The sequence below is a fragment of the Pinus tabuliformis genome, chromosome 7 (assembly GCF_031772625.1).
Source record: "Pinus tabuliformis cultivar Carrire ecotype Pingquan chromosome 7, CPIR1, whole genome shotgun sequence".
NCBI classification, from domain to species: domain Eukaryota; kingdom Viridiplantae; phylum Streptophyta; class Pinopsida; order Pinales; family Pinaceae; genus Pinus; species Pinus tabuliformis.
This window is the reverse complement of record NC_142293.1, coordinates 1,309,288,296-1,309,300,841: the sequence shown is the minus strand read 5'-3', so window position 1 is coordinate 1,309,300,841 and position 12,546 is coordinate 1,309,288,296.

Genomic DNA, 12,546 nt, shown 5'->3' with positions numbered 1-12,546 from the left:
ATGAATTTCCTTCCTCACTCTCAACCACTCGACCCCCGACCTTCAACCTAGTTGGGTCGACATATCAACCGCGCATCCATCCATCAGCACGCGTCCTGACCTCCCGACCACTCGACTGCTTGACCCCCGACCTTCAACCTAGTCGGGTCGACATATCAACCACGCATTTGTCTGTCATCACGCAGCCCGACCTCCCGACCTCCGACCTAGTCAGGGTCGACATCGCTTCACTAACGTTACCATCAATGCATTGGTTCTGACATCCGACCTCTAGGTTATCCGCTTGGTTGCGTGGATCCCGCAGATAGTCCATGTTGATTTTCCTTTGACCAATAACATAAGAGGAGAATCAAGTTGCTCCAATCAGAAGTTTTCTTGTTCGCGATTCTGATCTGCAAGAGGATAAGCCTTATCCATTTCCTTCCTATAAGTTCAGGATTTTTTCCCTTTATGCCACAACGAATCCCCTTCCCTTATCATTCGATGATGGATCGGTCAAAGGACTTCAACTCTACACCATGCAAGGACTTCGGTATTGATCTCTATGCTCTCCCCAGAAACCGAATCCACCACTGCGCAAGCTTCCTAGACCTGGTCATCTCAATCTCGGCTTGGTCTCAGGTCTCTTCGGCCTCTAGATCTACTTCAAGGCCTCGCCACTCCGTCGAATTCAGACTAGGAAATTCCACGAAGTTACCCCTTATGAGCTTGGGTGATAGCTACATTGAGGGGTTCCTACCGTGCATGCTTTCCCTGCTTTCGAGTAGGGAATTCCTCGCATAGTGATGTAGGTGCTCCTACATCTAACATCCAATAGAAGCCTAGTGCAAGCTTCCGGGATGCTTCCACCTCTCTTGCTACACACCAACTGTTAGAGAGTCTACAAAAACTTTTAAGTAGCTCCTCGGTGTCACTCACGGGTTGCTAGGGCATTTGGCTATTAGCGGGGACCTGTAGTCCTTATCGCCAAAATCCTTGTGGTGGGAATGGAGGTTTCTGCACGAGCAAGGCTAAAGACCATGGAAATACAATAAATGGGCACGACCAACCCTGTGAACACTTCCTTGATCCTAGGTAAGAGAGTTGTTACTGGAGAATCTGGTCCCCATTGTCCAGACTTGGAAACTGGATTAGGAGGGTCGCACCCTTGATTTCTTTTTTCTTTTTCTTTTTAAACCATTCTATATATTTCCTTCTTTCCTCTTCTTTTTCATATCAGGAATGTCAGTCACCAACCTCACGCTACCACACGATGGTTCACCATGGGTTTATCCAATGAAAAGGTAAGTGGATGGTCGAGACATACACATCTCCCTACTTCTCGGCTCCATCTCACATCCTGACTCCTGACCTCTGACCTAGTCGTGGTTAACCCATCCTGGAGCGTGTGACTTTCCTTCCTCACTCCCAACCACCTGACCCCTGACCTTCAACTTAGTACGGTTGACACATCAACCGCGCATCCATCTGTTAGCATGCATCCCGACCACCGGACCGCCTGACCCTCGACCTTCAACCTAGTCGGGTTGGCATATCAACCGTGCATCCGTCCATCGTCACACAACCCGACCTCCCGACCTCCGACCTAGTTAGGGTCGACATCACTTCAGTAATGTTACCATCAAAGCATTGTTCTGACCTCCAACCTTTGGGCTATTCACTTGGTTGCATGGACCCCACAAATAGTCCATGTCGATTTTCCTTTGACCAATAGCGTAAGAGGAGAATCCAACCACTCCAATCATAAGTTTTTCTTCTCGCGGTTCCGATCTGCAAGAGGATACGCCTTATCCATTTCCTTCCCACAAGTTCAGGGTTTCGTCCCTTTACCCCACAACAAACGCCCTTCCCTTATCATTTGATGATGGATCGGTCAAGGGATTTCGGCTCTACGCCATGCAAGGCCTTTGGTATTGATCTCTACGCTCTTCCCAAAAACCAGATCCAACACTATGCAAGCTTCTTAGAACTGGTCATCTCGATCTCGACTTGGTCTAAGGTGTCTTCAGACTCTATATCTACTTCATGACCTCTCCACTCCATCATAGTTAGACTATGACATTCCACGACATCACCGTTTATGAGCTTGGGTGATAGCTACATTGAGGGGTTCCTATCCCGCGGGCCTTCTCGGCCTTTGGGTAGGGAATTCCTCGCATAGCGGTGTAGGCGCTCCTGCATCTAACATCCGCTAGAAACCTGGCGCGAGCTTCCAGGATGCTTCCACCTCTCCTTCTACACACCAATTGTTCCAAAGTCCACACTAACTCTTTAAGTAGCTCCTCGGTGCCGCTCATGGGTTGCTATGGCATTTGGCTATTGGTAGGGACCCATAGTCCTTATTGCCAAAATCCTTATGGCGGGAATGGAGGCTTCTCCACGATCAAGGCTAAAGACCATGGAAATACATCAGTCGAGCACGACTAGCCCTGGGAACACTCCCTTGATCCTTCACATACTGCTTGCCTATTGACACAACAACTTGTAAACAAATACCCCGATGTATACAATAACCGACTCTGGCCAACAAAGGGTCTTTCTTATAAATTATACATTAATACAAAGGGTCTCAAAACCCACTTCTTTTAACTGTTCATGGTTTGGGCCTAAAATAGATCATTGAGTTCATTAATTTTAACTACTGTATTATTTCTGACACAGATGAGCATTTTATTCAAAGTAAGAGTTCGCCTCTACTCTATAGCTTAGGCAACACTATTATGGGGCTCTTTTTCCACTCTGTAACTTCAGATACTCTGTGATTACCATTATTTAGGTTGTTAACTTATTTACTTTTACATGTAAGCACATCACACATGTACACATACATATTCATAGCCATAATCAACATACAAATTAGGGAAATATCCCTTCACAATTGCATCATAGGTATATACACAACAACACAATTGTAATCCCTATTTATCCATATCTATTACAAATGACAATACAACATAATCCATTAATTGCAATAGTATTCACAAATACTTATCTTTTAGCCTGTAGGGAAATTGATTCTGGGACTATGACTCTCCACCCAACCATAGACAATTGCAACCACTGCTACTTGTAGTTGTCACCCCCGAGCCAGATTCCAGAGTCTAGGGGGGATTTTTGCTGTTGGGACCACACTCAAGCTGCCATATATGCCAGGGACTCCAGAGGACCTCCTGCCTCAATCCCCATAGTTGTTTATCTCTTTCTTGCCTGCATGGGGAGTCCAGAGGTGCCCAACCTCACCCCCTCGTGCACATATAGTGTTTCACCCCCTCCTAGGGAGTCCAAAAACCATTGTATCAGTCAAGGTAGTAACCAGGAACTGTGATTCAAGCTTGTCTTTATCTCGACTTCAAGATGGTCTCCTCCCAAGCTATTACAGGGCTCCAGAGTAGCTAGCTCAACCCACAGCCTCCATGGAATCCCAAGCTATTACAGGGCTCCAGATATTTCATTCCACCCACAGCCTCCAGGGACCCAAACTGTTACAAGGCTCTAGAGACCTCTTGTCTCCACCCACAACCTCCAAGGACCCAAGTTGTTACAGGGTTCTAGGAATCCTATCTCAACCCACAACCTTTAGGGAACCCAAGCTATTACAGGGCTCCAGAGACTAGCACTCAACCCACAACCTGCAGGGACATAGAACTGATCCCCTTTTCTTCTCTTCATAGTTGCTTATTGAAATCTTCTACTGGAGATTCATTGTTTGTCCTCGCCTCAGTTTTCTTCTTGAACAAAGAACAATTTTTTCTTTCCCCATTGAAGAAAGGTCTTCGCTTCTCTGCGGAAGAAGGGTCTCTGCGTCCTTCGCCTGCCCCCTTCCGAATGCTTCTGCTCTCCGAGCTCCCACCCGCTCTCTCCCTCTGTGAATAATCTTGTCTAGGAGTTTGAGTCTCTCCCTCTCTATCTATTCTCCCGAACGTTCCCCCCCCCCCCTTCCGAATAATGACCTCCCTCAGGAATTCCCGTCCTCTTTTTTCGAATGCCTCCTCTTTTGGTCAACATTCCTGCCCCTTCCTTTATTGTTGCATCCTTGCTGTTGCAGCCCTTCATAAATTCTATCCTCTATTTCTTGATGTATTTTCCTCAAGCAAGCATGGGCTTGAGTACTTTTCCTCAACCCATTTAATTTCAGGAGCCAATCCCTTTACTTCATGCACCATCCAACCTTTAATGGTTGTCTTGAAGTTCAGGTTTCTTCTTTGCACAAGAAACCATAACATCCCAAGCAACAATTCTCCATCCCCAGCTCTGGAATCCATGTCCCATGACTCAATTGCCTTTTTTTCTGTTATTTCAAACATTGAAAAATATTTACATCCTTTTTACAATGTGGCTCATACCAGAATCTTGGGTGGGCCTGTCACATGTCCAACCGTGTGTCTAGATGTCAAAAAGGGTTGGATTTGTGACCTGATTTGGGGAAAAGGTACCACTACCATTTAAGTATGCCACAATATCTCATGGAAAGTGGTAGCCTTCACCACAACCAATCCATGGATCAATTCCTACTCTAGACCAAAATTCATGCCCAATTCTCCATGCTAGGCCTTCCTCGATGAGTGGAAAGGATGCATGAATATAAAATGGGTTATAATCATGATCTTGCTTTTTATATAGATGACATGACACACATGGATAAAGCAATACACAACTTGTGAGCACATCTTGGAGCCTTAGATATATTTTGCATAGAGATTGAGATGCACATGAACATGGGGAAAACCAAGGTTGTAAGGTATTTGCTCAAAAGGAAAAGAAAAACATGGTGCCAAATTAACTTTGACAGAGAACCGTTAGAGGCAACCCAATAGTACAAATGCTTGAGGTTAGATTTCAATAAAAAATGAGTTGGGATATGTGCATGAGGAAAACACTTCAAAATGAAGGGAAACTCTCTTTCTACTACAAAATAGATGTAAGTCAATGGAGATATAGAATTGGAAGATGTGACATTCCTTCTTCGAAAACCCTCACTACATTGGTGCTCTCTTATATGGCTATGAAATTTAGGGCCCAAGTGTACCCAAATGCAGGGGAAAGTAGCTAGAATGGCTACAAAAGCACCTAATAACAAATAATGTAAGAGTGAAAAACAACACCCAATATGAGGTACTCTCTATAGAATCAAGATTGCCTCTAATAGAATTGGAGGCCTTTAAAAAATTGATTTTAGATCGGTAGAAAAATGAAAGCCATGAATAATAGTAAGTTTCTACCCAAAATCCCAAAGGTAAATGAGAAGACGGCTAAAATCATGAAACCCTTCAACGTAGAATTTGGTTTGAGAATTGGAATGTAAAAGAAGATAACTACTTGACAAATTAAAAAGACTCAAAAATCATAGCCAAAAATTCTATGATAAGAGAAAATGAAAAACACATGTTAATCTAAATAACAATACTATAAATAAATTTTAACAAGTAGAGATAAATAAAATTCAAACTCTTTTGAAATGAAATACTTGTGGAAAAAATATATATTATGACTCAACAAAAAAATTCTAACTCTCACAAACTACACCATAAAACAGTGAGATGAAAACAATCTAAAAAAAATAAATTAAAACATAATAATACAATTAAACAAAGGATCCCAAACCATATTAAACAGGGGAAAACATTACTTCACAGACTTAACGAATACCATTACACTAAACATTTAATGATATGAAAATCTCACAAAGAAGAAAGAAATTATTTTAACGTCCACGAGGCTAAAGATAGCCTATGGGACATTTTGCTTCTCCTTCTGGTTCTTATATTCGGACCTAATCCTGTGAAGCCTTACAATAAACGGTCCTAGCTTCTCGACAAACCCCTCGCTGAATAGATTATACAAAGATCTCGCTGCCATAATATCTGTATAATTTTCCTTGTTGTCTTTGAAGGCCTCACATTCTAAAATAAAATGCTTTTATGTTTCCACTTTTCCAGAAGAGAAACAAATACATAGCCTTTCCTCCCACACTTCTTTTGGCCTTTTCCAACACCCTGTTTCACAACAAAGTTGATGAGAATTAGTCCTTAACTGAGCAATAAGAATTTTGGCTCTACAAGAAATATTGGCCCCTATGTATGCTTTTTGTTGATGATTATGAGTGGGATTAAACTCTTCAATATAGTACTTTTTCTTTCTCCCTAGCTCCTTCTCACAAGTATGTTTGTGGAACTTATCCATAACAAAAGCTTTTCTTTCTTTATTGTTTATGGGACACATGTTCAAACAAATACCCCATTTACTAAACCATTTGTTATTTTGTCGCATCCAAGTCTTCTTTCTTTTGCACAATATGTCATTAAAGATAACCTTAGGTCATCTTCCCTCTTCCATTTGCTCATTTTTTTTTAAATACCTTATGACTCACACCATAGCAATTGCTTCAATAGGAGCAACTCCTGTTTCACTTAACAAGATAGCATAAGCAATTATACTTTTTGATCAGGTGCTCAAAATTAGGCTAAAAAATCAAAGGGTCAGAATCTTGATAAAATTAGCTTTAGATTGAAGAGCTCATCATTCTGATTCCAACGGTGTGAGCAACACTCAAATCCGAGCTCATATGCAGAAGTTTGAGCAAGTCCAAGTTCAGGTTTGACTTAGACACATGGAAGGATTAGATGATGTGGCAAGGTCCTTCAAGGGATGAGGAGGCGTCGAGTGGCAAGCCGCCATTGGCCCTCGCATGTCGCAAATCGCAATCGCAAACAGGTCGGCGTTGAAAATCGGCCCTCGAGCAGGGAAGGGTTGCGATGCGATAAGGCAGGCGGGAAGGCATTCAAGAATCTGCTAGAGGCGCAATGCGATGGATCGCAATCACACATCAGTGAAGGAAAGTGTTGCAGAATCAACCCCGGCAGGTTTGGGTTGCAATGTGATATCGCAATCACAAATCGCAACACGGTGCAGAGTCCCGGTTTATTATTGTCGCCGGTTCTCCACCAATGGCGAAATGCGATAGGTTCCTCGAATGCGATGCGACTATAAGCTGCAGTTTAATGGTCCGTCAGGTTCACCGTATCGCAATCACACATTGCCCGCCTTGTTCACAGACCATAAGCCCATAGGACTCCGCCAATTGCGATTTGCAATGGACAGTCGGTGCCAATGGATTATGGCTTGCCGCATGGTAAAATTTTCGCCCATTTAGCGATTTTTGGAGCGAAATTGTGGGTTTTTGTTGGATGTAGAGCAATTTGTGGAACGAATAGTGGGAGAACTAGGAGACGTCATAAATTCTCCAGTTTTCCACCAAATTGGATGCAAAAAGAGGCTAGATAGCCATTTTTGAACATTCTGGATTGATTAGAGCAGGTTTCAAAAGCATTTGAGCATTGTAAACACAGATTTTTACACTTTCGAGCGTAATAGAGAGGCCCAAGTCATTGACTAAGGAGACATAGCCCAGGAGGGGTGAACTCCTTTATCATGTGCTTGTTGTAATGTGTTTTTGATGATGTTTTATATATGATTATGTTGTTGTTCAGTTTCTGGTTTATGTTAAATTGCTCATAAAATTAACATAAAAACTCTTTATTTCACTTGCAGAAAAATTGATGAATCCTTAAGCACAATGAAAGCATTTTGTTTACAATCTGAGGAAGATCTTAGCACTGCAAACTGATATTCTAAATCAGATCAATTAGTCTCAGAGCACTAGGTTTTGCTTTGTGAAAGAAGGATTTAATTGTTTGCAAGTTTATGTCATGCTTACAAGGTTAAAACTCAAAAGAGGTGAAGGAAAGCTAGTTGGAAGCCCTGAAGTTGGGTCAAGGGGAAGAAGAGCAATGTTGCCACAATCTCCAACACCAGTTCAGCCTCAAGTTGCAGTTGAGACTCCAGAGATAATATCTCATGAAGGAGAACCTACAAACGTGACAGAAGATGAGAAGACCTTCAGAAAGCCTTTCTTTGATATGACAGAGATGGTGAAGGTCCTTTATGAAGAGAGGAATATCATGTTGCAAGGAGAAAGTTCCAAACCTCCCAAAGGAGAAGGCTCCTCAAGAGGAGGTGATGGAAAAGGAGGTAATGGGAATGGAGACAAACCTCCACCCTCTCCACCATCTTCTTCATCTTCTTCTTCACAAGCATCTTCACCCTCTTCCACTAACACAATCCTTACTCATACTCATCAGCATTCTTCAAAAGGAACTGGTAAATCCATCTTAGCTTCTACATCTTTCTTTAAACCATCCATCTTAGATTCTGTTCCTTTTTGTGCAAGGGACAGTTGTTGCACTTGGTCTTGTAATTTTGATATATCATGTTGCATTTCTTCCTCTTCTTCATGAGTCATGCTAGAGCTTTCAGGTTCCTTACTAGGTGTTTGCATTTTCTTTCCTCGGGGCATCAGTTACCGATAATAATGCTCTACTATGCCCTTTGAATTCCTTCAAAATAAATTTTCAAACCAAGCTTAAGCAAAAATTTAAGAAAATCTACACACCTTTTTTCACTTTGTAGGAGCTCGATATTGCCTTTGATGTATCTCTGTACTTTCCAATCATCTAGTTCTTAATTTGTGATTTGTAGTAGCCCTCTGTGTCCTCTTTCCAATGCCACAAGTCTGACCCAAATTGGATTCTCCAAGGAAGAGTTATGTGAAATCTCCCACAGTGACTTGCTTTTAGACTAGTTCAGTAGAGCGAACTTGTACGACGTGTCGCGAGCCACTGTTTCAACCTTTGGATCTGAAAAACACCCACAAGAAACTACAGTCCGTCCTCTTTCTGTACCTTCTTACGAAACTTCAATCCGATCCCCAGAGAGAAAGTTATGACGATTTTCCCCAGGTCACCTATTTTGAATGTAATTCAGGAGTCTGCAAAAAGACCAACTTCCTTAGATCATATCTCCGCAAATATCTCGCGAAAAGCTTTGAAATTCGGACCCAAGGTTCAGCGTGATTTCTTCTCAAATGGGTTTTTTTTGTGACTTCTGAAACGTCACAGAAAAAAAGTTATAGAGAAAATGCCACGATGACCTGTTTGGAGCAGCGAAACCCTAGAATCCAAAGCTCCGATACCAAATGTTATGAAACCAGCTCACAAAAAGATATAAAAGAGAGATCCACGCCTTAGAATTCAGCCTCTTCGAGGGGGCAACCTCCTTTACATTACATAAATGAACAATTCTTGGATGATACAAATGAAAAGACCTCCTTTCTATATATAGGAGTCTAAGAGGTCATAACATAATCAGAGCCGACATAACAATAATAATGTAAGGGCACAATAATAACAATAGTGGGCTTCTATGGGGCACAATAGTAACAATATGGGCACTACATGGGTACATCAATATAATAAGTGGGTTACACTAATAACAATAAGGGGTTACACTAGTAGTATAGGGGCCTAACAGAAATTAGATATCCGTGGCATCATTTTGGGCAGCCCGTACGTTTATGACAGAAAAGATATCTTCCATTGACATGAAAATAAAATATCATTTATTCAAAAATGGAGTAGAATATATTGTGAGAGCTCACAACAAGAAAACAAATCTTTCGCTTGTTAATGCAAGGTAGATGAAAAGACTGGTGAATTTGAGCAAGAATTTCGTGCTTCTCATGATCAAACCCAAAAATGATGTTGATAATGAAGTTTTTAAAGGTTGTGATTCAAATTTGAAATCTAAATTGGTTGACGTAGTTAACCAATATGATGAAATGTTTTGGGAACGAAAGGGATTACCTCCCAAGAGAGGAATCCAACACGAGATATAGTTGCAGCAAGATTATCCTCTTCCTAACATTGGCATGTACAGGATGTCAGTGATGGAAAGCGTAGAAATCAAGACGTAAATCCAAGAGTTCTTGAACAAAGGGATCATCAAACCATCTTCCTTGCCTTGTGGTTCACCTACTGTTGGTGCCAAAGAAGGATGGAACATGGCACATGTGTGTGGACTTTCATGCATTAAACAAAATTACGATAAATAATTGTTACCCACTGCCTCGAATAGATGATTTACTGGATCAATTGAAAGATGCAAAGCATTTTACTAAGTTGGACTTAAGCAGTGGCTACCATCAAATTAGAATAACTGAAGGAGACATTTGGAAAACAACGTTCAAAACAAAACAGGGTTTGTTTTAATGGCTAGTTATGCCATTTGGTTTATGTAATGCTCCTGCTACATTCACGCGTGTGATGAATGATGTATTGAGGCCATTTCTTGATGAATTTGTCATAGTCTACTTAGATGACATCTTAATTTTCAGTAAATCCCGTGTTGAACATGTCATGCATGTAAGAAAAGTACTTGATGTCTTGAAAAAAGAACAGTTGTATCTGAAGATGTCAAAGTGCGAGTTTGGAAAGACTTCTTTAGTTTACTTGGGTCATATTTTTGGAGGAGGTGAGTTGAAAATAGATCCCTCCAAGGTTGATGTCATTGTAAATTGGCTAAGGCCCAAGACAGTTACAGAGGTAAGAAGTTTTCTAGGAGCAACCCAATATTGGAGGAAATTCATTGCTAATTTTTCTCTTATAGCAACTCCTTTACATGCGTTGACCAGCATGAAAAAGGTTTTTCAATGGGGAGGCAAATAGAAAAAGGCCTTTGATGCATTGAAGGAAAAGATTAATACAACTCCCGTACTTGCACTTCCAGACTTGAGACAATTATTTGAGATTCAGATAGATGCTAGTGACTACACTATGGGTGCAGTCCTCATGTAGCATGGTAAGCCTATCTGTTTTCATTCAGAAACTTTTAATGGTGCAGTGATTAACTATCCTACATATGACAAGGAATTGTATGCATTGGTGCAAAGTGTGAAAAAATGGAAACACTACCTGATGGGTAAGGAAACAGTCATTCACACTGATCATCAACCATTGCAATACTTGCAATCTCAATCAAAGTTGCAACAATCAAGGCACTTCTGATGGATGGGTTTCCTTCAACAATTCCACTTGGTAATCAGGTATAAGAAAGGTATCTACAATAAAGTTGTTGATATGCTTTCTAGGCCGATTATTAGTGCAACTACTTTACTCAAGCATAATCATGTTTTACATGAAATTTATATTGAGCAATATGCACTAAATAATGACTTTCAAGATGTTTATGCAAGCTTGAGTCAAGGTAACCAAGTAGAGGAATTGGATTATCATTTGCATGATAGCTTGTTGTACCATCTTGGCAAGCTTGGTATTCCGCAAGGAGAAAGAGTTAACATCATAAGAGAGGCACACACTTCTCTTATTGTTGGTCATTTCGGTGTAAGTAAGACATTGACACATCTACAGAGGTATTGTTTTTGGCCTCGTATGCTTGAAAGTATGTTTCATTTTATTAAGGGATGTTCATTATGTGCAATCAGTAAACCTAGTAATAGAAGTTAGGATTGTACACACCACTTCCGGTTCCTTCATGATCGTGGGAGAGTGTTTCTATGGATTTTGTAGGAGGTCTTCCATTGTCAAAAAGAGGTCATAATTATTTGTATGTAGTTGTGGATAGGTTCAACAAAATGTGTATTTTGATGCTATGTAAAAAGAAAGTTACAGCTGAACAAACTGCTCAGTTCTTCTTTCAAAATGTTTGGGTGCATTTTGGATTGCCCACATCCATTGTTAGCGATCAAGATTCTTGCTTTGCGGGGATTTTTTGATCAAACTTGTGGGGATTCATGGACAACAAATTGAAAAAGAGTACAACCTTTCATCCACAAACAGATGGTCAAATAGAGGTAGTGAACAGAACAATGATACATCTTCTGCGTGGGTATTGTAGCAAGCATCCTAAGTTGTGGGATGAACAGTTGCACTATATTCAACATGCTTACAATCGAGCCAAGCACTCTTCCACTCAAACTTCGCCATTTGAGGCATGCATGGGATACTTGCGTAAATCTCCTTTGGATTTTATTTTTGGCAAAGATGTTGCTATTGAAGGTCATAGCGACATAGACAAAGCAAGAAAGTTCATTGAACAAATACAATTAGTACACCAAAAGGTTCAAGAACAACTTGAGAAAAGCCAAGGCAAGTACAAAGCAAGGCATGACAAGCATCATCAAGATCACAAATTCCAAGTTGGTGATGAAGTTTGGCTTCACATTAACAAGGAGAGGCTCCAAGGAGAAGGTAAAAAGATAAAACCAATTAGATATGGTCCATTCAGAATTTTGAAAAAGATTGGTAACAATGTGTTCAGGTTGGATTTGCCTTCATATATGCAAATTTATGTTGTTGTTAATGTTGAGAATTTAAGGTTGTACGAGCCTCCTTTGATTGAAGATCAAGGAGAGAATGTTCAAATTCCATCTATTGAAGACTTTTCTCCACATTTCCTTGATGTGCTCCAACAAGACACTATACTTGACAGAAGAACAAGGACATCAAAAAGGGGAAGTATTGATTATCTTCGGCTAGGGCTCAAGGGTACAATTCCTTCAAAAGCCAAATGTATAGAAGTTGGAAAGGTGAGGGAACTGTACCCTCACCTGCTGAACAATTGAAAGTAATCCTTTTGGGGTTCAAAAGGCTTCCAATGGGGAGGAGTGATCAGGTGCTCAAAATTAGGCTCAAA